Source organism: Trichosurus vulpecula, chromosome 1 (genome assembly GCF_011100635.1).
Source record: "Trichosurus vulpecula isolate mTriVul1 chromosome 1, mTriVul1.pri, whole genome shotgun sequence".
Taxonomy (NCBI): Eukaryota; Metazoa; Chordata; class Mammalia; order Diprotodontia; family Phalangeridae; genus Trichosurus; species Trichosurus vulpecula.
The window spans coordinates 551,333,224-551,360,993 of record NC_050573.1 but is presented as its reverse complement, the minus strand read 5'-3'; the positions used below and the strand labels follow the sequence as shown (position 1 = coordinate 551,360,993).

Genomic DNA, 27,770 nt, shown 5'->3' with positions numbered 1-27,770 from the left:
CTTTCCCCACACCAATGATCTCTCCCCCATTCTCTCATTCCCATTAATCTAAACTCCCTTTACCTATTCCCTCATTCTCCCCTCTAAAAATCCCTCCCTTGTCCGAATCCCACCCTTGTCCTGTTCCCCCACACTAAACTCCTACCATTTTATTTCTTCTAAATTTAGAGGGCTTTTATACTCTTCTAAATATATATGTATTGTTCCTTCTTAAACCCATTCCTGATGAAAGTAGGTTACCAGAACTATCAGCCCTCTTTCTCTTCCATCTAAATCCTCTGTATCCTTTCTTCTTCTTGAATCTCTTTTGTATAAAATAGTTACTGTTTTTAGCTATTTCTAAATGGTTTTAATTTTTAAATTCATATCGAAGTCAGGTTTATCCCCCTCCTTCTTATGAGCTCAACAATTCTTAATAAGAATGTTAGACATACATTTTACATTTTATGTTATATAAAAGGTAAGCAGTCTGTTCTTATGAATCCCTTATAGTCAGTCTTTGGTGTGTACCTTATGTTTCTCTTGGTACTTGTATGTCAAATCTTCTATTAAGTTGAGAATATTTTCTAACAAAGTCTTGAAAGTCTGAGGGTTTGTCAAATGTCCATTTTTTTTTCATTCAAGATAATACTTAACTTTGCAGGATATGATATTTTCGGCCAGAGCCCCAGGTCTTTTGCTCTTCAATATATTGTGTTCCAAGACCTGCAGTCCTTTAAGGTCTCTGCTGCTAGGTTTTGTGTAATTCTAATTGTGGCACCATCATATTTAAATTGCTTTTATCTAGATGCTTTTAATATTTTATCCTTGAGCTGGGTGTTTTCAGAATTTGACTATGATATTCCTATGAGTTTTTCTCTCTTTTAAGTGGTGTGTGATGGATTTTCTCTATTTCTACTCTCCTGCCTTGTTGTAGTGCTTCCGGACAATTTTCTTTATTTCTTGTATTATTGTATCAAGATTCTTTTTTCGATCATGACTTTCAGTTACTCCAATTATTTTTATATTTTTATATATTTTTTCTCCATCTCTGTTATTTGATTTTTTTTCCAGACAACAATTTATTTAACAAAGCATATGACTGCAAAACAAATCAGGTCCAAGGCTCTCAGTCAGCACAAGGTTCTTGAACCACGGTTTGTACACAGTTAATATACAATTAAAGGGAGTGGACAAAACAGGATGCAGTGATTGATACCTAGTTTCTTATAGGTGGAGAGGATTAAGAGATACTGAGGCGGGGAGGCTAGTCTTGTGATTTCCCCATGTTGTGACTTTCCCATGATCAGGTGACTTCTTTTTTTTTATTATTTATATATTTATTTAATATTTTTAGTTTTCAGCAATGATTTTCACAAGAGTTTGAATTACAAATTTTCTCCCCGTTTCTACCTTCCTCCCACTCCAAGATGGCATATATTCTGGTTGCTGTGTTCCCCAGTCAGCCCTTCCTTCTGTCACCCCACTCCCCCTCATCCCCTTTTTCCTTACTTTCTTGTAGGGCAAGATAGATTTCTATTCCCTATTGCCTGTATATCTTATTTCCTAGTTGCATGCAAAAACTTTTTCTCTGAACATTTGTTTTTAAAACTTTGAGTTCCAAATTCTCTCCCATCTTCCCTCCCCACCCACCCTCCCTAAGAAGGCAAGCACTTCAACACAGGCCACAAGCATATCATTAGATAAAACCCTTCCACAATACTCACATTGTGAAAGATTATATTTTGCTCCTTCCTATCCTATCCCCCTTTATTCAATTTTCTCCCTTGACCCTGTACCTTTTCAAAAGTATTTGCTTTTGATTACCTCCTCCCCCATCTCCCCTCCCTTCTATCATCCCCCCTTTTTATCTCTTTACTCCTTCTTTCCTGTGGGGTAAGATACCTAATTGAGTGTGTATGTTATTCCCTCCTCAGGACAATTCTGATGAGAGCAAGATTCACTCATTCCCCTTCACCTGCCCCCTCTTCCCATCCTACAGAACTGCTTTTTTTCTTGTCACTTCTATGCGAGATAATTTACCCAATTGTATCTCTCCCTTTCTCTTTCTCTCAATATATTCCTCTCTCATCTCTTAACGTGATTTTATTTTTTTTGATATCATCCCTTCATATTCAACTCACTCTGTGCCCTCTGTCTCTCTACATATGTATATTCCCTTCAGCTACCCTAATACTGAGGTCTCATGTATTATACACATCATCTTTCCATGTAGGAATGTAAATAAAACAGTTCAACTTTAGTAAGTCCCTTAAGAATTCTCTTTCTTGTTTACCTTTTCATGCTTCTCTTGATTCTTGTGTTTGAAAGTCAAATTTTCTATTCATCTCTGTTCTTTTCACTGAGAAAGCTTGAAAGTCCTCTATTTTATTGAAGATCCATATTTTGCCTTGGAGCATGATTCTCAGTTTTGCTGGGTAGGTGATTATTGGTTTTAATCCTAGATCCATTGACCTCTGGAATATCATATTTCAAGCCTTTCAATCCCTCAATGTAGAAGCTGATAGATCTTGTGTCATCTTGATTGTGTTTCCACAATACTCAAATTGTTTCTTTCTGGCTGCTTGCAGTATTTTTTCCTTGATCTGGGAGCTCTGGAATTTGGCAACAATATTCCTAGGAGTTTTATTTTTGGAATCTTTGTCAGGAGGCGATTGTTGGATTCTTTCAATTTCTATTTTACCCTCTGGCTCTAGAATATCAGGGCAGTTCTCTTTGATAATTTCTTGAAAGATGGTGTCTAAGATCTTTTTTTGATCATGGCTTTCAGGTAGTCTAATAATTTTTAAATTATCTCTCCTGGATCTATTTTCCAGGTCAGTGGTTTTTTCAATGAGATATTTCACATTGTCTTCTATTTTTTTATTCCTTTGGTTCTGTTTTATAGTATCTTGATTTCTCATAAAGTCACTAGCTTCCACTTGCTCCAATCTAATTTTTAAGGTAGTATTTTCTTCAGTGGTGTTTTGGACCTACTTTTTCCATTTGGGTAATTCTGCCTTTCAAGGCATTCTTCTCCTCGTTGGCTTTTTGGAGCTCTTTTGCCATTTGAGTTAGTCTATTTTTTAAGGTGTTATTTTCTTCAGTATTTTCTTGGGTCTCCTTTAGCCAGTCATTGACTTGTTTTTCATGGTTTTCACGCATCACTCTCATTTCTCTTCCCAAATTTTCCTCTACTTCTCTAACTTGCTTTTCCAAATCCTTTTTGAGCTCTTCCATGGCGTGAGACCCGTTCGTGTTTTTCTTGGAGGCTTTTGATGTAGGCTCTTTGACTTTGTTGACTTCTTCTGTCTGTATGTTTTGGTCTTCTTTGTCACCAAAGAAAGATTCCAAAGTCTGAGTCTAAATCTGAGTCCATTTTTGCTGCCTGTTCATGTTCCCAGCCAACTTACTTAAGCCTTGAGTTTTTCAGCAGGGTATGACTGCTTGTAGAGTATAGAGTACTTTGTCCCAAGGTTGAGGGGCTGCACTGTTGTTTTCAGAGCTACACAGCAAGCTCTGCCACACCAGTGCTACTCCTCCCCCAAGAACTGCCAACCCAGACTGGACTCATATCTAAGCTGGCTCTGACCTCTTGCTCACATCCACCACTTAATTCCTCCCACTGGGTGGGCCTGGGGCCAGAAGTAACTGCAGCTGTAGTTCTGTAGCTGCACCACCTCTGCTGCCCCCAGAGCAGTGGCCAAACCTGGAATTCCATTCACTCTGTTCCGGCAGCTTTTCCCACTAACCTTCTCTGTTATCTTTGGTGTTTGTGGGTTGAGAAGTCTGATAACTACCACAGCTCAGTGATTCAGGGCACTAGGGCCTTTCCTGCCTGCCTCCCTGTCTGGTTGGTCTGGGTGCAGCTTAAGCTGGGCTCTTCTCAGCTCTGCTCCCAGTTCTGTGGGATAGACCTTATCCCGCGACCATCCAGGCTGTCCTGGGCTGGAGCCCTGGTTCCCTCTGCTATTTTGTGGGTTCTGCAGTTCTAGAATTTGTTCAGAGCCATTTTTATAGGTGTTTGGAGGGACCTGGGTGGGAGCTCAAGCAAGTCCCTGCTTTCCAGCTGCCATCTTGGCTATGCCCCCTGTCATTTGATTTTTAAAGTCTTTTTAAAGATCCTCTATAAATTCTTTTTGGGCAAGTGACCATTTGATGTTACTCTTTGGGGGTTTCTTTACTTCAATATCTTCTTCTGAAGATGAATCCCAGTCATCTCTATTCCCATAATAGGTTTCTGTGGTTGGATTCTTTCTTTTTTGCCTGTACATTTTTTTTGTGGTAATAGCTTGATTTTTGTAATCACTTCTAGCCCTGGGGTATGGGAAATGGTACCTCTTGCCCCAGATCTTCAGTTCTCCCCTCTAGCCTGAAACCAAAGCCAAACCTCCAACCTCCTGTAAGTGCCCACACTCAGGGGCTTTCTGCCCCAGTGCTTCTGCACTCACCAGGCATGTGCTGGTTCCTTCTTGCTCCCACTGCTCTTTACAGCACAGCTAGGTCTGGTGTTCCTCATCAGCAGAGGTTCCCCTCAATGAAAACTAGTGGGAGGTAAGGCCTAATTAGCATTCAGAGATCAAAACCACAGCCTTCAATTTAGTTCAATTCAACAAACATTAGTTAAGTGCCTACTGTTGAGGTGCTTTGTTAGATTATGAGGACAAAAGAAATAAAAGACAGCTCTGGCCCTGGAGTTAGAGGACTCGGATTCAAGTCTTGGCTTTTTTTCTCTTACTACTTGTGTATCCTTGGGCAGATAACTTAACCTTCCTGGGCTTCATTTTCCCTATATGTAAAATGAAGAGACTGGATAGACTCTGAGGTCCCTTTTTACATTACCCTACAACAGGGTTCCTGACCTCAAGGAGCCTGGGACTCAATAGCATCATGGTCTAAATGGTTAAACAAATAACAGTAATTAGCATTAATATAGTACCTACTATGTGCCAGGCGCTATGCTAAGTGCTTTTCAAATAACATCTCATTTGATCCTCACAGCAACCCTTAGAGATGGGTGCTATTATTATCCTCATCTTATAGATGAGGAAACTGGGGAAAACAGAGGTTAAATGACTTGCCCAAGGTCATACAGCTAGTATGTGTCTGAGGCTAGATACGAACTCAGGTCTTCCTGACTCTAGACCTAGTGCTGTATCAACTGCACCATCCAGCTGCCTAGCTAACCTGTCTCAGATAGAGATACAGACTGGACACATGATTTCACTGGGTGTAGAGATCTCCCAGATAAGGCAACTCTCTCTACCAGTGTGGGTTGGCACTGGCCATGCACTATTTGGTCTTCCATAGTTTCTTAGATCACTGAGAGGTTGAGTGATTTGTCCAAGGTCACACAGCTAATATGTTTCAGAAGAGGGAATTGATTCCAGGTCTTCCTGGTTCCAAGGCTGGATCTCCATCCATTATGTCACACCCTCAAAAACTTAACTGTTGATGAATCTAATACTACGTCATCTCTCACCCCTTGTCAGAGGTCATGCAAATCCCAAATGTTCTCAAATTCAGAGTTTGCTACCTCTAGCAAGCAGTGGCAAAAGAAAAATCAGCACACTCACCTTTCTCAGTGATTTCCCTGTGTTAAGATTGCTGGTTCTCAAAATTCAACCCACTAATGGCCCTTTAAAGGAAAGCTCCCCCAGGCAGGTTGCCCTATTTCAGGGTGACAGATGCTGAATTCATCCCGCTGTTTACCTCTAACTGTGCCACCCTCCCCCTCCCATCCCCTGACACTCACACTGACACATGGACTTTAATTAGCCCATTTTCTCCCTTGTTGTTTGGCTTTTTAAGAAGTACTCTTTGCCTCAGGCTCCCCGCTGAGTCCCAGACTTCCCTGAATCATTTCCTGAATTTGCATTGATTTGGCTTTTTTGGATTGAGCTCTGAAAAGTGGCATTTGAAAGGATGGTGCACCCCTTCCCACTTGTTGCCCTGAACACGGGAGGCACAAAAGCGTCATTAAAATTCCAGAATTCTAGGGAGAAGACCCAGTGTTTTTCCTTTTGTCAGTTTCCTTTGTGAGTCTCTGGTTCAACGTTTTAACCAATGAGACTGTGTCTACTGGTGATCGCCATATTTTCCTGTAGGATATAGACAAAATGTAGTGCACCTGGAAGATGGCGATCAGAATGATGTGAGGGCTGGCTGGAAGAATGGGGGTGTGGAGCCTGAACAAGAGAGGAATTAGCGGGGCCGTGATGGCTGATTTCAAGCATTTGAAGTGCTATAATAAAGAAGAATTAGACTTGATAGAATTGACCCCAGAAAGCAAAGCGAGGAGCAGTGAGTGGAATTCATGTGATGGAGTGAATAAAGTCCTGGCCCTGCAGTCAGGAAGATCTGAATTGAAATCCTGCCTCAGACACTTAACAAGCTGCATCACCCTCCCTGGGCAAATCACTTAACTGCTTCGAGCCTCAGTTTTTCCATCTGCAAAATGGGGACAATAGTAATTACACCTATCTACTAGGGTGGTTGTAAGGATTAAATGAAATAACATGCGTAAAGTGTTTTGCAAACCCTAAAATGGTTTATAATTTTTTCAAGTTGCAAGTGATAGACTTAGTTTTTCTCAGCAATGTAACAATCCATGACAATTCCAAGGGACTTGTGATGGAAAATGCTGACCACATCTGGAGAAAGGACTATGGAGTCTGAATGAGGATTGAAACAGACTATTTTCACTTTTTTGTTTCTTCTCTTTCTCATGGTTTTTCCCTTTTGTTCCAAGTCTTCTTTCACAACATGACTAGTGTGCAAATATGTTTAATATGTACATGTATAACCTATATCAGATTGCTTGCTCTCTTGAGGAGGGGGGAGAAAAGGGAGGAAGGGGGAAAATTTGGAGCTCAAAATTTTACAAAGATGAATGTTGAAACTATTCTTACATGTAACTGGAAAAGAATAAAATACTTTTAAGTAAAAAAAAACCCACAGATGATAAAAAAGGTTGTAAGAGGCAGATTTTGGTTTGATATATCAAGAGACTTCCTAACAACTAGAACTATTCAAAGGAAATTTTAGGAAGTAGGCTCTCCTTTTTACTGGGATTCTTCAAGCTAAATGAGCATTTCTCAATGATTTCATTAAAGGTGTCTCAGGGATCATGTTGGGTTAGATGGCCCCTGTAGTCACTGCCTAGCTATTTACATGTTGACTTTCCCATTACAGCATGAGCTCCTTGAGGGAAAAGACTGCATTTTGGACTTTTTTTTTAATCTTCAATGCTTAGAACAGTGTATGGCATATACAAAGTACTTAAAACGCTTGTTCATGACTTGATGTAATGATGGAACATTGAAGTAGGACTTTGGCAGATATTTTCTTTTTCAAAGAAATAGCTTCCTTACATTTGAATGTTTACTCAGTTTCCTCATCTGTTGAATGAAAGGCTTAGATGAAATGACCTCAAAGGCCCCTTTCAGGTAGGTCTAAATCTGTGATCCTGTATCTAGGCAGATGATAGACATAGATGCATACATGATAGATAGGTAGATAGGTAAATAGAGACACAGGTGGATAGATAGAAAGAGAAAGCATTTATGAAGCACTAGAAATATGTCATGGACTTTGCTAAGTGCTAGGAATACACATATGTGCAAAAAAAGTCCCTGACCTTAAGGGACTTACATTCTAGTGGGAGAAGATACCACTTAAAAACAGTAGAAAGTAGGGGGAAGGGGATGGGGAAGGAAAGGGGAGAAAAAAATCTGGGGAGGCATGGGCTGGTCTATTGGTGCTTTCTCAAATGGAAGTTTGGGGAAGAATTCACCAATCACAGGAAGAGGTTGTTGTCAGGGCAGGGTGAAAAGAAGACTTCTGGAGAAGAGGTGGTCTGGGGAGAATCCTATGGTCCTAATGTCAATTAAAAGTTGAGCAGTACCTGCTTTAAAAAAATAAGACACATATTTGTAATTAATAGCATCAATACAGTTCCAAAGAGTAATAAAAACAGCATGGGCCAGAAAATGAGGAGACTGGGATGCTACAGTGGAAACAGCTTTGAATTTGAAATCAGGAGACCCTTGTTAGCTAATGGTTGATCTATTTTAAAAAGTCTTTAGCTTCAATAATTTTTTTTGCTTTAAATTTTGTTAATCTTTCTTTTTCAGGATTTCTATTTTGATGTTTAATTTGGGAGTTTTGATTTGTTAGTTTTCTAGTTTTAAAAAAAAGTTCATTTAAACCCAAAGACCTCAGCTCCTGAGGTAAGAACTTACTATGTGACAAAATCTGCTGGGAAAACTGAAAAAGAGTATGACAGAAACTAGATATAGACCAATATCTTACACAGTTTACCAAGATAAGTTCAAAATGGAGACTTGATTTATACATAAAGGGTGATAGCATAAGCAAATTAGGAGAGCAAGGAATAGTTTTCCTGTCAGATCTATGGAGAAGGGAAGAATTTATGGCTAAACAAGAGACAGCATTAAGATATGTAAAAAGGATAATTTTAATTATATTAAATTAAATAGTTTTTGCACAAACAAAACCAATGCAACAAAGATTAGAGGAAAAGCAGAAAGCTGGGAAGCATTTTTTATAGCAAGTGTCTCTGATAACAGCCTCATTTCTAAAATATATAGAGAATTGTTATAAGAATATGTCATTCCCCAATTGATAAATGGTCAAAGAATATGATCAGGCAGTTTTCAGATGAAAAAATTAAAGCTATATATAGTCATACAAAAAATGCTCTAATTCACTATTGATTAGAGAAATGCAAATTAAAACAACTTTGAGGTACCACCTCACACCTATTAGATTGGCTAATATGACAGAAAAGGCAAATGCTGAATATTGGAGAGGATGTGGGAAAATTGGGATACTGATGTCTGGTTGGTGTAGTTGTGAACTGATCCAACCATTCTGGAGAACAACTTGGAACTGTGCCCAAAGGGCTATAAAAGTGTGCATACCCTTTGGTCCAGCAATACCACTACTAGCTCTGTGTCCAAAAAAGATCATAAAAAAGTACAAAAATATTTATAGCAGCTCTTTTTTTTGTGGTGCCAAAGAATTGGAAATTGATGGGATGCCCATCAATTGGGGAATGGCTAAATGAGTTGTGGTATATGAATGTAATGGTATACTATTGTGCCATAAAAAATGATGAGCAGGTGGACTTCAGAAAAACCTGTAAAGACTTACATGATCTGATGCAAAGTGAAGTAAGCAAAACCAGGAGAACATTGTACACAGTAATAGCCACATTATGCTATGATCAACTATGACTGACTTAGCTCTTCTCAGCAATACAATAATCTAAGATAAGTCCAAAAGACTTATGATGGAAAATGCTATCCAAATCCAGAGAAAGAACAAGGAGTCTGAACGCAGATCAAAGCATACTCTTTTCACTTTATTTATTCTTTTTTTCATGTTTTTCCCTTTTGTTCGGTTTCTTCTTTCACAGCATGAGTAATATGAAAATATGTTTTACATGATTGCACAGATATAGCCTATATCAAATTGCTTATCTTAGGGAGGGGGAAAGGAAAGAGAAAGAAAATTTGGGACTCTAAATTTTGTATAAAATGAATGTTAAAATTGTCTTCACATGTAATTGAAAAAATAAAATATTATTTGAATGGAAAAAATATTGTTTCTATTATTTGTTCTTTGACCCACTCATTCTTTAGGATTAGGTTATTTAGTCTCCAATTTATTTTTTCTCTTTTTTATTGAATATAATTTTATGATGCTGTTATGAAAGTGGTATGTTTACCATTTCTGCTTTTCTGTGTTATTGTATTACCAAGGCAATAATCACAATATAGATGGTAATTGTCAATATGCCTATGTAGATCAGTGTCGCAAAATATAAGACTCTCCTTATAGAAGGTAGAAATAAACCATTTATTCAGACACCAGAGAACCAGGAGCCAAAACCAATAAATCTGACCCATCCAAGCAGCAAACAAATTCCAGAACCAGGAAGTCCACTTTATAATAACAGCAAAGAATCTAAAACATGAAATCACAGCAGGGAGCCAAGCCATCCCATAACCTTCCTACCTCCTGCTGGGGCCTTGCCTCCAACAATCACGCACAGCACAGCCAGCACATCTGCTCTCTTCCTCAGCTCTAACCACTCTCTGAGCATTTACTGTGTCATACCTTCCTTTTCCTCTCAGCAAGCTCTTCCCACCACATGTGACTTAGGCTTCCTGTGACATAAGCAGGTCGCATGAACCTATTAACGGATGGGAAAGGTCTTCAAATTTAAATTACCATTACAGTTATTTGTGAGGCTTTTATGCCCTAATAAATGGGCAGTTTTTGTGAATGTGCCAGGGAAGTTTGAGAAAAATACATACTCCTTTCTCTTCTCATTCAGTAATCTCCAGAGGTCTTTCATGTCTAACTTTTCTAAAATTCTATTCAGGTTCTTCCCTTCTCTTTTGTTTAGTTTTGTTTAAATTTATCTGTGTCAGACAGGGGTAAATTGAGGTCCCCTGCTATTATAGTTTTATTATCTATTTCTCATGGTAACTCATTTAACTTTCACTTTAATTATTTAGATGCCATGATGTTTATTGCATATATGATTAGCATGGACGTTGCCTTGTCTATGTACCTTTCTGTAAAAACATGGTTTTCCTATTTATCTCTTTTAATTAAATTTATTTTTTGTTGACTTGTCTGAGATGATTGCCATCTTTTTTACTGCTTTTTTTTCAACTTCAATGATGAAATAGGAGGGAAAGGGGAGAAGGAAAATGGGTGCATTAGAGAGAGGGATTAGTCTTAAGAAAAACAAGCTAATTAAGAAGGATAAATTTCAAATAAGAGCTAGGAAGACAAGAAAGAACTAGAACTTTTTATGTGGCTCCAGGTGAAGAAAAGAGAAAAGAGTCAGGAGAAGAGATGCAAATTACACCCAACCTAGAGTTCTGGTGCTGAGGTCACTCCTTTGCCCCCTTCCCTCCCATTTCCCTGAATTATATTTCTCTGCCAATTTTATATATGTATTCCCTTTACCTTTGATCAGTTTACATGAGTCATATCAACAACTCCACCTTCTATTCATTTCTCCTTGTTTGTAACTCATGTTTGCCTTTCTATGTTTCTCTTGACTCCTGTGTTTGTATTTCAAAGTTTCTGCTCAGTTCTTATCTTTTCATCAATAATGTTTGGAAGTCCCATATTTCATTAAAGGTCCATTTGCCTCCCAGACCCCTGTAGGGTTATACACTGTTTTGTTGGGTAAGTTCTTCTTGGTTATAAGCCTAAACAGATTTTTTAATTTCTGGGATATCAGTAGTCTAAGCTCTCCACTCCTTTTAAGTGGTGACTGGTAAATCTTGTGTAATCCTGACTGTGACTACTTGGTACTTAACATTTTTTTATTCTAGCTGGTTTTTTAATGTGTGTGTTCTTTAATTTACATGCAAGCTCTGTATTTTGGTTATACTATTCCTAGAAGTTTTCATTTTGGAGTTTCTTTCAGGAGGTGACTAATAGATTCTTTGTATTTCTACATTTTCCTCTAGTTCTAGGAAATTTAGGCAATTTAATATTCTTTATAATTTCTTGAAAAATGGTATCTAGGCTCTTTTCTTGGTCATGGCTTTCAGTAAATTGAATCATTCTTAAATTATTTTTTCCTGATCTTTTTTTTCCAGATCAGTTGCTTTTGCTATGTGATGCCTTATATTTTCTTCTGGGAGACCCCCCTGTCCTTTGCACACCCAAGGTCCCTGGGGAAAGTGGGCTCAGATTTAAAGGTCAAAGGCTATGAGTATATGTGTAGAGAAGATGTTTGGCCAAGCGCTGCCTCCTGACTCCTGGCCCTGGAAGTTTCCTTCCTTTGGGGAGGCCTCAGGAAATTTTCCTTAGGTGTAGGTAGCTCTCTGCTGGGTGGGTAACCCAGTTGGGTCCCAAGAAATGGCTCCTCTGTTAAGTTCACAGCTGACCCTTTACTCTGCCTTTAGGAGCGTCACGCCATGAAGCTATAGCCATCTCAGGGATTCTCTCTCCACTCTAGTCTGAAGGTGTTTCCTTTCTCATCAAACATTACAACCTCAGTGTGACTGCTACCATGTTAGAGGTCACTTATGGACCCTCTAATGGGACCTTGGGATCTCCCCAACTCACGCAGCCGCCTGGGTAGCCGCGAATTACTAATTCATCTTCTAAGGTTAGAAAAGAGTAAACATATAAGACACAGGTGCCATGTGCTCACGGTGCTTGGTGTCCAGGTAGGAGAATGCTACCAGCAGCCTGATTCCCTGCTGGGACAGCTAGATGGTACAGTGGATAGAAAGCTGTGCCCAGGAGGAGGAAGACCTTCAAATCTGACCTTCCCAGCTGTGTGACCCCTGGGCAAGTCTCCCAGTCTCTGCTCACCTCAGTTTCCTCAACTGTAGAAATGAGGTTGTTGGGAGGATCAAATGAGGTAATGTTTGTAAAGTGCTTGGTTCACTTGATAAATTCTTGCTCCCCTCTCTACCCCACAAACACTTGAAATTTCCAAGGAAAGAGACTGAGAGACAGGCAGACCACATCTCATGTGTGAACACTCCATTCTCATTCAATAATTCCTGAGTCAGCAGTTCTTTCAGTTTCATGTCCAGTTAGAGTTGTCATCATCACCAGGCCCTCAGCCAATCGCGGCTGAGCTGAGCCTGCTTTCGTAGGCTTACCAGAGTTTCTACATCATTGAATTAGAAGCAGGCAGAGATTAACTTCGGTTCAGTCGTCTCTCATTCGTGTTATCTCTCCTCCCCAAGGCTGTAAGCTTGAGTTTGACCTGTCTCTTAAGGTCGTAGATTTAGAACATGGAAGGAACTTTGAGGTCATCTCTCTCATTTTTGTTATTGTCGTTCAGTCGTGTCTGTGACGTCCGACTCTTCTTGATCCCGTTTGGGGTTTTCTTGGCAAACATATTAGACTGGTTTGTTATTTCCTTCTCCAGGACGTTTTACAAATGAGGAACTGAGGCAGGCAAGGTCAAGTGACTTGCCCAGGGTCAACCAGCTAGAAAGTGTCTGAGGCCAGATTAGAACTCAGGAAGATGAGTCTTTCTGACTCCAGGCCTAGCTCTATGCACCATGTCAGCCTCAAAGATTAACTACATACACTATAAGGAGCAGGCCCTCACTGTCCAGTTCCTCCACTGCATACATGTAAATGTAAATATATATACAAGGTAATTTCAGAGGGGTAGGAGAGAGACACTAGCATCTGGAATGAGAGGCATGGAAAATCAGGAAGGGCCTCATGGAGAAGGAGGCTTTGGAGCTGAACTTCGGAAGCTAGGGTTTATAAGAGGCAGAGACAGGAAGGAGTTCATTCTAGACATGGGACAGAGCTTATGCAGGGATATGGAATGTTGTGTGTGAGTAGGAGAAAGAAGGCCAGTTTGCCTTGACTACAGAGTGTGAATCAGTCAATAAGCATTTATTAAGTGTCTGCTGAGTGCCAGGGAGCATGCTAGCTACTAAATACAAAGATAGAAAGAAAACCAGCCCCTGCCCTCAAGGAGCTGATGTTCAACCAAGAGAGATATCTCACTCCCCCACCCTCTCTCTCTGTCTCTCTGTCTCTCTCTCTCTCTCTCACGCACACACACACACACACACACACACACACACACACACACACACACACACACACACACACACATGCACACGCACACACACACATGTCAATACAGAATATATACATAGGAAACAGAGCAATTTCAGAAGAATATGATGCATGTGAGTGTATTAGGAAAGACTTCTTGTAGGAAGCTGAACTTGAGCTGTGTTTTCAAGGGGGCTAAGCCTGTCTTACAGAACAAATCCTTTTATTAAGGAGATTTGTTCTATGAAGTTTGGATTTAGTCAAAGGTCCACCCTTGAGGACCCAGAGGGTCACATGTGGCCTTGAAGCTATAGGTTCCTCACCCCTAGAAGTGCTCTAACAGGTGGAGGTGAGGAAGGAATGCATTCCAAGGCATGGAAGGGAGATGCATGTGAAGGCCAACTGGTAGAGGGTAAAGGGTACTTGCTCCCTAAGATATAGGTGGTATTGTTGTTCAGGTACTTTGCATATTTTCTTACATACCTCATATTTTATCTTTTTTTATTATTGTTTTTTTATTTTTTAAAATTTATTTATTTTTATTTTATTTAATTTATTTACTGTATTTAGTTTTCAGCATTGATTTTCACAAGAGTTTGAACTACGAATTTTCTCCCCATTTCTACCCTCCTGCCCACTCCAAGATGGCATATATTCTGGCTGCCCCATTCCTCAGTCAACCCTCCCTTCTGTCATCCCACTTTCCTCCCATCACCCTTTTCCTTCTTCTCTTGTAGGGCAAGATAAATTTCTATGCCCCATTGCCTGTGTATCTTATTTCCTAGTTGCATGCAACAACTTCTTTTCTGTTTTTGAGCGTCTGTTTTTAAAACTTCAAGTTCCAAATTCTCTCCCCTCTTCCCTCCCCTCCCACCCTCCCTAAGAAGGCAAATAATTCAACATAGGCCACATGTGTATCATTGTGTAAAACCCTTCCACAACACTCATGTTGTGAAAGATTGACTATGTTTTGCTCCTTCCTAACCTATCCCCCTTTATTGAATTTGCTCCCTTGACCCTGTCCCTTTTCGAAAGTGTTTGTTTTTGATTACCTCCTCCCCCTGTCTGCCCTCCCTTCTATCGTCCCCCCTTTTTTATCTTCTTCCTTCTTTTTTCCTGTGGGGTAAGATACCCAATTGAGTGTGTATGGTATTCCCTCCTCAGGTCAAATCTGATGAGAGCAAGATTCATTCATTCCCCCTCACCTGACTTCTCTTCCCTTCCTACAGAACTGCTTTTTCTTGCCACTTTTATGTGAGATAATTTACCCCATTCTATCTCTCCCTTTCTCCCTCTCTCAATATATTCCCCCATTATCCCTTAATTTGATTTTCTTTTTTTAGATATCATGCCTTCATATTGAACTCACCCTGTGCTCGCTCTCTCTCTCTCTTTCTATATATATATATATATATATATATATATATATATATATATATATACACACACACACATATATATATACACACACACACACACCTACATATATACATACATAGACACTCACATATGTATATATGTACATATATATATATATATGCATATTCCTTTCAGCTAATCTAATACTGAGGTCTCATGAATCATACACATCATCTTTCCATGTAGGAATGTAAACAAAACAGTTCAACTTTAGTAAGTCCGTTATGATTTTTCTTTCTTGTTTACCTTTTCATGCTTCTCTTGAGTCTTCTGTTTGAAAGTCAGATTTTCTATTCAGCTCTGGTCTTTTCACTGAGAAAGCTTGAAAGTCCTCTATTTTGTTGAAAATCCATGTTTTTCCTTGGAGCATGATACTCCGTTTTGCTGGGTAGGTGATTCTTGGTTTTAATCCTAGCTCCATCGACCTCTGGAATATCGTATTCCAAGCCCTTCAATCCCTTAATGTGGAAGGTGCTAGATACTGTGTTATCCTGATTGGGTTTCCACAATACTCAAATTGTTTCTTTCTGGCTGCTTGCAATATTTTCTCCTTGATCTGGGAGCTCTGGAATTTGGCAACAATATTCCTAGGAGTTTTATTTTTGGGATCTATGTCAGGAGGCGATTGTTGGATTCTTTCAATTTCTATTTTACCCTCTGGTTCTAGAATATCAGGGCAGTTCTCCTTGATAATTTCTTGAACGATGGTGTCTAGGCTCTTTTTTCGATCATGGCTTTCAGGTAGTCCAATAATTTTTAAATTATCTCTCCTGGATCTATTTTCCAGGTCAGTGGTTTTTCCAATGAGATATTTTACATTGTCTTCCATTTTTTATTCCTTTGGTTCTGTTTTATAGTATCTTGATTTCTCATAAAGTCACTAGCTTCCACTTGCTCCAATCTAATTTTTAAGGTAGTATTTTCTTCAGTGGTCTTTTGGACCTCCTTTTCCATTTGGGTAATTCTGCCTTTCAAGGCATTCTTCTCCTCATTGGCTTTTTGGAGCAATTTTGCCATTTGAGTTAGTCTATTTTTTAAGGTGTTGTTTTCTTCAGTGTATTTTTCAGTATTTTTTTGGGTCTCCTTTAGCAAGTCATTGACTTGTTTTTCATGGTTTTCTTGCATCATTCTCATTTCTCATCCCAATTTTTCCTCTACTTCTCTAACTTGCTTTTCCAAATCCTTTTTGAGCTCTTCCATAGTCTGAGACCAGTTCATGTTTTTCTTGGAGGAATTTGATGTAGATTTTTTGACTTTGTTGACTTCTTCTGGCTGTATGTTTTGGTCTTCTTTGTCACCAAAGAAAGAATCCAAAGTCTGAGAATGAATCTGAGTGCGTTTTGGCCGCCTGGCCATGTTCCCAGCCAACTTACTTGACCCTTGAGTTTTTCAGCAGGGTATGACCGCTTGTAGAGTAAAGAGTACTTTGTTCCAAGTTTGAGGGGATGCGCTGTTGATTTCAGAGCTATTTCTATACAGCCAGCTCTGCCACACCAGCGCTCCTCCTTTCCCAAGAACCCCCAACTCGAACCTGATGTAAATCTTAAGCAGGCTCTGCACTCCTGTTCTGATCCTCCACTTAATTCCTCCCACCAGGTGGGCCTGGGGCTGGAAGCAACTGCAGCTCTAGTTCTGTAGCTGCACCTCCTCCCCCACTGCCCCCGGGGCAGTGGCTGAACTGCAAACTCTTTTCACTCTTTCCCCCGCAGCTTTTCACACTAACCTTCTCTGTTGTCTTTGGTGTTTGTGGGTTGAGAAGTCTGGTAACTGCCACAGCTCACTGATTCAGGGCACTAGGGCCTGTTCTGCCTGGCTCCTGGTCTGGTTGGTCCTGCCGCCGCCCACACTGTGCTCTATTCCCCTCTGCTCCTTGCCCTATAGACCTCATCCTGCAACCATCCAGGCTCTCCTGGGCTGGAGCCCTGCTTTCTTCTGCTATTTTGTGGGTTCTGCAGTTCTAGAATTTGTTCAGAGACATTTTTTAAAGGTTTTTGGAGGGAACCTGGCGGGGTGCTCATGCAAGTCCCTGCTTTCCAACTGCCATCTTTCCATATTTCATCTTTTTCATTTGTTCTTGTTTAGTTGTTTTCAACTAAAGTGTCTCTTTGTGACCCCATTTGGGATTTTCTCGATAAAGATATTGGAATTATTTGCTGTTTCCTTCTGCGGCTTATTTTACAGATGAGGAAACTGAGGCAAACAGGCTTAAGTGACTTGCCCAGAGTCACATAGCTAGTAAGTGTCTAAATATAAATGTTTTAAAGTCTTTAAGTAGAATTGGTTCTCTTAAATTAAATATTCTTTCTTATAATCATGTGCAACGTTTGTGTCTGCTTAGATTTGGATTCCTACTAGTTCTTCTGAATACATAAAGAAGCAGCGGTCACAATGGATTTGAAGTAACTGGACGTCCATTATTGAGATAAGCTACAAGGGTATTCTTTACTTGAGCTATTTCCACATAGTGGGATGCCATCTTTCCATGACTGAAATATGCCCTCTGGTCCCTCCAAGTGGTCCCCAAAGTTTGGGCCATTCCACCTAAAAGGCTGCCAGCCATTGTTCACCTTTCACAAAACAACTTTTGCTCACACTCATGCTACTGCTTCCTGAGGTTAAAATCTATGCTGATTAACACAATATTAAACTGTAGTGTTACAATTATCTTGGCTCAATCCCCATTGGCATAATTTTCTCTTTCACTTTCTCTTCTTACTATTCCCAAGGGATTCAGACATCAATCATTGCAGTTTTAATATGTGTAAAACAGACACATTCCTCTATGCCCACTGACATGGGTAATGCTTATTCTTTCTTCCGCCTCTCACCGTCTCTTCTGGGCAGGGGATATGACACTAACATAACAAGGAAACGAAGAGCAATTTACCCACACTTGCACAGTGACTTTTCTTTGGGTTTTGTGATGTAGCCATACAATCATGATGCAGGAGTCCAGACTTAGTCCAGACAATACCCTTGATAATATCTATAAGATGTAGCTGGATACGAAGAGGCAATAATTAGTAACAAGTGGGAACCATCTGTTGGTTCTTAATGTGGCCCTTCTGGAAGCCCTGAAGCGACAAAGCAATTGTCTGGAGCCATAGGACAAAGCTGGTCAGGGCCTATGCTGGGCAACAGGGCCCAGAAGACAGTCAAGAAGCCTGGGTAACAGGGGTTCATTACCAAGTGAATCTGAGTAACAGGCATCAACAACCCATTTGCTCAGACCAGGAATTTTTATGTGACTTATAAACAGGAACCATCCTTAAGCCTCGGTTACCTTGGGATTTTCTAGTGGAGGCAAATGAAAAGATATAACTGGAGGGGAGAAAGGAAATTGCAGAGAAATTCCCAGTACCCACAAGGAATAATGTGAACACTTTGTGGGAAAAATCCTTGGCCTCCCAAATCTCCCTTAATGACCTACCATAGCCCCTGAAATGTTCATATTACTTGTTTCTTTTGGTTGAGAAATTAAAGGTTGGTACTAAAATGCAAATATTATCTAGGAACACCAACATTTAGCCCTACCTCTAAGTAGCTTATTAAATCCACTCAAATAAGGAGATGGAGCCTGTTAGAAACTGGATTATGGACCACTCTTTGGGGAGGGAAGACTCACTTAGAGTATTATGATATACCTTTTGAAGACATAAAGAGGAGCCAAAGATAAATTTTACTTCTTTCACACTTCTGCCTAGCCTGACTCAATGTCCTTGACATTAAACCAAACATCCCCAATAAGGAAATAGTCTAGAAGGAAGGCATATTATTATTATTTTTAATTGCCAAGAATCTAACAAATCTAATCCAGAAAAATTGAAGCTGAAAATAGAAGGAAAGGAAGGATGTTGTCCTCATATAGCTGATAAACCTGACAATGTAAAGAAGAGCGGCTGTAATATAGGAAGAAGAAAGGCAAAAGAAAGGACCAGGTATTCAGGAGAAACAAATCTGAGAATGATCAGAGTAAACCACATGGCCTCAGATGTCTTTATGCAAATGCATAAAGTATGGGTGGAACAGAGATCCTACTAAGTAGGAAGAGTTGATTGAAAATTTAACATTGAGAGTTTATAGGTAGGGACTTTTGACTGCAATATGGTTCCAGAAGGGTCTGCCTTATTCAAAAGGAGTAGAAGAGATGGAAAGAGAAGGGTGAGGTGGCTCTTTCTAGCAAGTCCAGAGCTGGACTGCATGAGAAGGGTTGAGTGATTCGTGGTCAGAGGAAGTATGCGCTCCGTCTTCCGTGCTCACATGGAGCACAAGAAAGGGGCCTCCAGGCTCCGGGCTGTCAAACTCGCTGAGAGGTATGGCCACATTAAGGGTATCATAAAGGGCATAACCCTTGATCCAGGCCGAGGGGCTCCTCTTGCAAAAGTAGCTCTCCAGGATCCTTACCGATTTAAAAAGAGAACAGAGTTGTTCATTGCTGCTGGAAGGCATCCATACCAGATAGTTTGTGTATTGTGGTAAGACAGCTCAGCTCAACATTGGCAGCGTCCTCCCAGTTGGCACTATGCCTGAAGGGACCAGAGTGTGCTATCTGGAAGAAAAGCCTGGGGACCAGGGTAGGCTTACCTGTGCATCTGCAAACTATGCCACAGTGATTTCCCATAATCCTGAAACCAATAAAACATGGTTGAAGCTAACTTCAGCCTCTAAGAAAGTGATCCCCTCTGCAAACAGATCTGTGCTTGGTGTTGCAGGAGGAGGTCGTATTGATAAACCCATCCTTAAGGCAGGTAGCGCCTAACACAAATACAAGGCCGAGAGAAACTGCTGGTTTCCTGTCTGGAGTGTGGCCATGAATCCTGTGGAACATTCCTTCAGAGGAGGTAATCACCAGCATATGGGAAAAGCATCCACCACTCGAAGGGACACCCCAGCTGGAGGAAAGGTCGCTCTCATCACTACCTGGCATACTGGTCGATTCTGGGTTACCAAGACTGTACAGGAGAAGGAGAACTAAAGTACAGAATCCTGACAATAAAAATTATTTTGGAAATTATAAGGAAAAAAAGAATGGGGTGAGGTGGAATAGAATTTTATTTTAAGATATACTTATTTGAGGAAATCCAGAAACCCAAGGAAGGAAAGAAATAAGTATTTATTAAATGCTAACTACATGCCAGCCACTCTGCTGTTAGGGATACAAATATAAGCAAAAAGAAAGTCAATCCCTGCCCTCAAGGAGCTTATATTCTAATGGTGGAAAACAACATTCAAAAAATAGCAGAAAAGAGGGAAGAGGATTTGAAGTATCTGCCTCAGGGGTATGGTTTTAAAGTTTGGAGGCTAGGAACAGGGCCAGGAAGGGAATGAAGGTAAGCTTGGGTTCCTCCACAAAATGGAGGCCCCAGGAGGAACTCTCCAGTGAGAGCAGGGTTTAGAGAGGAATATTCCAGGTTAATGTGGTGACAGATTGGATGTACCCAAGATGGGAAATCATGTTGGAGAACATTTGGGTAAGAATCAATAGAGAAAGAGAAGTTATATTGTTGTTGGGGAATACTACAGGGCTGCTGCATACACGGGTGGCTTTGAGGAACTTAGGAAGCATTAGAAAACCTGACAAGGAAGCAGACTCTTTTAGAGATAGGGGAGGGAAGTCTCTGACTCAAATATCTACTAAAACTTTCTCTCAAAAAACAAGAAACTGGTGAGTTTGTGACTTGCTTTAATAATGATTTAATTGTTCAAAAGATAAAGGAAATAATAAGTAAAACGATTTTAGTCTGATTCTGACCAATAAAGAGAAACTTTGCTGAAGACTGGACGCTTTAGGGCAAGTAAGTTCCATCATCACAGAGAATGACAGAGAAGAATAACCCTTGGCAGAGTGGCACATTTACCCTAGATTTGGGGAGGTCAGGTTTAAAAGGGTTCAAGACCCAAATGTGCATTCCTCTCTACCCTGTCCTTTGAATCAATTGCCCCCTTGTTTCGTCATCACTCAATGCCTCGCCAAATCCTAACCCGGGTTTATTCCCACCATCTTCCTTTTCTGCTCCTACTCACATCCTGCTAAATTTTCTTGGAGGAAGTAATATCACTGGACCAACTGGATCTACCACAATTTGATATCTAACTTCAACTGGGCTCTCTCTACAGCACAGTAAAACATGATTTACTCACTATTTCACTCCCTTAAATTTTTGTTCCATACCTTCAGTTCTTTCCCGAGGCTTCCAATACCATCTTTTTCCCCTTCACCTCTCAGCAGAAGACTTCACTTCCTATGTTACTGAGAAAACAGAGACTATCCATCTTCAGTTCTCTCTTTTCTCCTATCCTATACTTCAAGTTATCTTTATCATCCTTATTTTCTCTTTTGCCCCAGTCTTTGAGTAAGAAATGGCCCTTCTTTTTACCAAGGCCAACCTATTGTCCTCGGATTATTGATTTCAGCCAATCCAATCTCTTGGCATTTCTCCCTTCAGTCATCTGACCCCTCAGTCTTTCCTTTTTTACTAGGTTCCTTGATGCCTACAAACATAATCAAGTGTCCTCCTACCCACATCCTTAAAAACAAGTAAACTTTAGCTTGAATCTACTGTTGCTTCAAACTAGATCTCTTCTCCAACCTACAGTTAAACTCCAAGAAAAATCTGTCTACATTAATTTCTTTCTTTTCTTCACATTCTATTCACTTCTTAACCACATATGGCTTTTGTCCATATCATTGACTAAAACGTCTCTTTCTGAGGTTACCAACAGTTTTTTAATTGCTAAATCCATTGGCCTCTTTTCAGTCTTCATCCTTCTTGGTCTTTCCTTAGTTTTTGAAATTGTTCACCACCCTTTACCCCTGGACACTTTCCTCCATTGGTTTTCATGATGCACCCTCCCATTCTCCTACCATCTGTATGGCTGTTCCTTCTTAATCTATTTTGCTAGTTTATCATCCATGCTCTGTTTCCTATCCATAGTTGTCCCTTAAGTTTCTGTCCTGGGAGGTTTCTTCTGTCTCTGTACTCTCATTTTTGGTGATGTCGTTACCTAACATAATTCAAATGGCATCTTTATACTGATGTAGAACATCCAAGTTGTCCGCAAGGATTCAGTCTTTTTAATTTCAATCACCTCCAATTAATTTTCATGAATTCTAATCCCTCTGAATTTCTCCCTCAAAACACCAAACTGCTTAATATCAATTACATGATAGTGGGGAAATTGACAATTCATAGAAAAGCAAGGTAATGGTAGCTCTTCCTCCCCACTCTAGTCCGCTAAAATATCCCTTTCCGCCCTTAGGGAAGAAAGTTGCAATCCCAGTTTAGTTTCAGCCCCACGGTCCAGTCCCAGTTTAGTGCTGTGTGGAGGGGAAAGTGCTGAACTTGGAGCCAGAGGAAGTGGATTTGTATTCCAATTCTTTGACCTGCTGCCTGTGTGACCTTGGCTCAGTTGCTTGTCCTGTCTGGTCCTCATGTTTATTTTTGTCTTTGCATGAACTTTACTTAGCACACTGTACCTAGCATATTATAAGGACCAAGTAAATCTTTGTTGATTCAATAATTGAACGGTGAGTGGGTGAGAGTGGACAAGAGGAAAGGGGTGGAGGTGGAGGAATGTGTGACTGTAGAATGAAGAGACCACTGTCATGCAGGGCTCCTTAACTGGCTCTGCTGATAACTCCCAGTGAGGAGTCTACATTTGCCTAAGTAATGGCATGAATATATGTTGTGCATTAGAATAAATGTAACCTACCAAAGTGACTGCTCTAAAGGGACAGAATTTATTGGGATGAATGAATCTTTTAAAAAAGTAGCCACATGATTTTATAGTTAGACCTTCCACCCCAAGCACTCTCCTCTTCCCAATTTTCCTATTGCTGTAGAAGGTAACACTTCCACTCTGGTCCTGCAGGCTCTCAATTCAGTGTCTTTCTGGAGTCCTCATTTGAACTTACCTCATATATCTAATCCGTCCTCAAGTCTTGCTATTTCTACATCGGGAGCATTTCTCCTTACATCATCTTCTATCCACTCACACAGCTATCACCCTGGTACGGGCTCTCATCGCCTCATGGCTAGACCATTGCAATAGCCTTCTAATTGGTCCCTCTGTCCCTCTGACCCTAGGTTCTCTACACTCCAATCCATCTTCCATTCAGTTGCCAAAATGATCTTCCTAAAGTGTAGGTTTGACCATGCTGTTTCCTGACTCAATAAACTCCAATGGCTCCCTATTAACCTGCAGGATCAAATACAAAATTCTGTATTTGTCATTAGGACCCATTTACAACTTGGCTCCTTCCTACCTTTCCAGTCTTCTTATACTTTACTCCCCTCCATGGTCTCTGTCCTACAACAAAATTGGCCCTCTTGTTCCTCACACACAGCATTGCATTTTGCAACTCTGTGACTTTTCACTGATTATCTCTCATGTGTGGAGGGCTCTCCATTTTTATCTCTTTCTCCTGGCTTCCCTGGCTTCTTTCACAAATTAGCCCAAATCCCACCTTCTGCAGGAGGCCTTCTTTTCCCCTTCCTCGCTTTCCCCTTACTACTAATGCCGCTGCAATTACTTTCTCATTGTATTGACTTTATGAGAATGTATTTATTTGTGTGTTGCTCTCTCCTTTAGAATATGACCTCTTTGAGGGCAGGGACAGTATTTTTTGTCTTTCTCTGTGTTTCCAGTCTTTAGAACACTTGCTGCTATGTAGTAAACACTTAAGAAATGCCATTGACTAATCAATTGACCTTGGAGATCACAGAATTACAGAGTTGGCTCAGAGGTCATCTAGTCCATACTCCATCTGAAGCATGGATCCGTGCTGTGACATCTTTGATAAATGGCCATCTACCCTCCATTTAAAGATGATCAGTGTCAGGCCATGGTAAGCTCTCTTTGTGGCTTCCTGTGACCCATGGCAGTGCTGTGAATCACATAGGAGGAAAGGACATGGAAAGAGAGGTTTGGCCTATGGGAATATTCACACCTTGTGGATTTCAAGTAATTTGAGGTAAATTGGTTCTAGTGAGTAAAGACTCATCAACAGCATCCACACTGTCAACCTTCTTCATACTTGGGAGATTCTTCCTACATGCAATCAATTAAAAATTGAGTACGAATGGAGAACTTAATTAAAAACAGAATGTCCTTGCTTCCCTCCACAACATGCAACAGAGAGCTTCAGTAAAAAGAGTGTTGGATTGGGAGTCAGTCAATAATTCAATCAACAAGTACTCATTAAGTACACTATGCACCAGGCACAAGATGCTAGGAATAGAAACAGAAAGAATGAAACCATCACTCCATGCAAGACACTCATATTCTTATAGGAGAGACAAGCCCTGATGGCAGAGGATCACTGACTCAAGATGCAAAACGAGGTTTATATTTTTGGAAATGGGCAACATGGGAATTTGTTTTGCTTTACTGTGCTTATTTGTTCCAAGGTCTTTTTTTCTTTTTGCTTCAATAGGGAGAGAGGAATGAGAAAGAAGGAAGGAAGAAGGATGGAAGGAAGGGAGAAAAAAAACATTTATTAAATACCTATATGTTCCAGGCACCATGCTAAGCACTTTACAAATATGATTTCATTTGATGCTCACAACAATCCTGGGAGACAGGTGTTATTATTTATTATCTCCATTTTATAATTGAGGACATTGAGGCAGGCACAGGTTAAGTGACTTGTCCTGGGTCACACAGCTCAAAAGTGTCTGAAGCCACATTTGAACTCAGATCTTCCTGACTCCTGATCTAGTACTCTGTACCACCTAGCTGCCATAAATAAATAAATAAACGAATAAATAAATAAACATAAATAAATGAATAAATGCTTATTAATTAAAAATTAAATTAGAAAATGCATAACAAAATATGAAGTCACACATATATGTTTATATACAATATAGTTAAATACAAGGTGGCTTGGGAAGCAGAACAGTAGCAGTTGGAGGGATCCAGGAAAGAATTCATTGCAGAAGATGATGCTTAAGTAGCATATTAGGGGAAGAGAGGGGAATCTATGAGACAGAGGCAAGGAAGGAGTACTGCTGTTTCTTATGAGCCTCTTCCAACTTAGTTAGGCTGGCCTAAGGTGATATACATAGCCCATCCATGGGCCCACAATCAAAAGCTTCCCCATTTGAGAAAAGTTGCTATGGTATTCCATTGACATAGTCGTCAAATATCAAGAGCAATACTTTTGTTAACCTCCTAATACACACACATACACACACACACACATTTGTCTCCCTCATTCAAAAGGATAACTTTAAAGCAGCTGTAACGAGGAGAAAAAATGGAATGGGAGTTTAATTTGTCCCTTTATCATGTTTAACAATGTCATTTTGATGGACTAATAGCAGTGAATAAAAAATAGCCTTTAGGTTAAAAAATGAAAGAATCATTGCCCAATTATATGCCAATAAATCTGTGAATCTAAGTGAAATGGATGAATATTTACAAAAGTATAAATTGCCAGATTAACAGAAGAAGAAATAGACTACTTAACTAATCACATCTTAGAAAAAGAACTTGAACATCAATAAGCTCCCCAAGAAAAAATAACCAGGACCAGATGGATTCAAAAGTGGATTCTATCAAACTTTTAAAGATAATTAATTCCAATACCGTATAAACTGTTTGGAAAAATAGGCAAAGGAGTCCTACCAAATTCCTTTTATTTATTTATTTAACATATTTGGTTTTCAGCATTGATTTTCACAACAGTTTGAGTTACAAATTTTCTCCCCCATTTCTCCTCTCCCCCCCACTCCAAGATGGCATATATTCTGGCTGCCCTGTTCCCCAGTCAGCCCTCCCCTCTTTCACCCCCCTCCCCTCTCACCCCCTTTTCCCTTCCTTTCTTGTAGGGCAAGATAAATTTCTACATCCCATTGCCTGTGTATCTTATTTTTTAGTTGCATGCAAAACTTTTTTTTTGTTTTTGAACATCTGTTTTTAAAACTTTGAGTTCCAAATTCTCTCCCCTCTTCCCTTCCCACCCACCCTCCCTAAGAAGTCGAGCACTTCAACCTAGGCCACGCATGTATCATTATGTATAACCCTTCCACAATACTCATGTTGTGAAAGGCTAACTACATTTTGCTCCTTCCCAACCCATCCCGCTTTATTGAATTTTCTCCCTTGACCCTGTCCCCTTTCCAAAGTGTTTGTTTTGATTACCTCCACCCTCATCTGCCCTCCCCTCCATCATCCCCCCCTTTTATTTTTTTTTTATCTTCCTCCCTCTTCTTTCCTGTGGGGTAAGATACCCAACTGAGTATGTATGGTATTCCCCCTCAGGCCAAATCTGATGAGAGCAATGTTCACTCCTTCCCCCCTCATCCGCCCTCTCCCCTCCTCCCATAGAACTGCTTCCTCTTGCCACCTTTATGCGAGATAATCCACCCCATTCTATCTCTCCCTATCTCCCTCTCTCAGTATGTTGCTCTCTCATCCCTTAATTTCATTTTATTTCTTTTAGATATCTTCCCTTCATCTTCAACTCACCCTGTGTCTGCTCTCTCTCTTTTACATATATATATATACATATATATGTATATATACATATATAAACACACATACATATATACACATACATACACATGCATACATATACACATAGATACATACATACATACCCATTCACTTATATATATATACATAAACATATATATATATATATTCATATTCCCTTCAACTACCCTAATACTGAGGTCTCATGAATCATACACATCATCTTTCCATGTAGGAATGTATACAAAACAGTTCAACTTTAGTAAGTCCCTTGCAATTTCCGTTTCTTGATTACCTTTTCATGATTCTCTTGATTCTTGTGTTTGAAAGTCAAATTTTCTATTCAGTTCTGGTCTTTTCACTGAGAAAGCTTGAAAGTCCTCTATTTTATTGAAAATCCATATTTTGCCTTGGAACATGATACTCAGTTTTGCTGGGTAGGTGATTCTAGGTTTTAATCCTAGCTCCATTGACCTCTGGAATATCGCATTCCAAGCCCTTCGATCTCTTAATGTAGAAGCTGCCAGATCTTGGGTTATTCTGACTAGGTTTCCACAATACTCAAATTGTTTCTTTCTGGCTGCTTGTAGTATTTTCTCCTTGATCTGGGAGCTCTGGAATTTGGCGACAATATTCCTAGAAGATTTTTTTTGGGGATCTATTTGAGGAGGTGATCGATGGATTCTTTCAATTTCTATTTTGCCCTGTGGCTCTAGAATATCAGGACAGTTCTCCTTGATAATTTCTTGAAAGATGGTATCTGGGCTCTTTTTTTGATCATGACTTTCAGGTAGTCCAATAATTTTTAAATTATCTCTCCTGGATCTATTTTCCAGATCAGTGGTTTTTCCAAGTAGATATTTCACATTGTCTTCCATTTTTTCATTCCTTTGTTTCTGTTTTATAATATCCTGATTTCTCATAAAATCACTAGCTTCCACTTGCTCCAATCTAATTTTTAAAGTAGTATTTTCTTCAGTGGTCTTTTGGACCTCCTTTTCCATTTGGGTAATTCTGCCTTTCAAGGCATTCTTCTCCTCTTTGGCTTTTTGGAGCTCTTTTGCCATTTGAATTAGTCTGTTTTTTAAGGTGTTGTTTTCTTCAGTGTATTTTTCAGTATTTTTTTGGGTCTCCTTTAGCAAGTCATTGACTTGTTTTTCATGGTTTTCTCGCATCCTTCTCATTTCTCTTCCCAATTTTTCCTCTACTTCTCTAACTTGCTTTTCCAACTCCTTTTTGAGCTCTTCCATGGCCTGGGACCAGTTCCTGTTTTTCTTGGAGGTTTCTGTTGT

The 27,770-nt window shown here is 39.9% G+C and overlaps 1 pseudogene; it reads left to right on the top strand.

Moving 5' to 3' along the window:
- Positions 1-6,152: 6,152 nt before the first annotated feature.
- Positions 6,153-19,988, top strand: LOC118841691 (annotated as a pseudogene).
- The last annotated feature ends 7,782 nt before the right edge of the window (positions 19,989-27,770 follow it).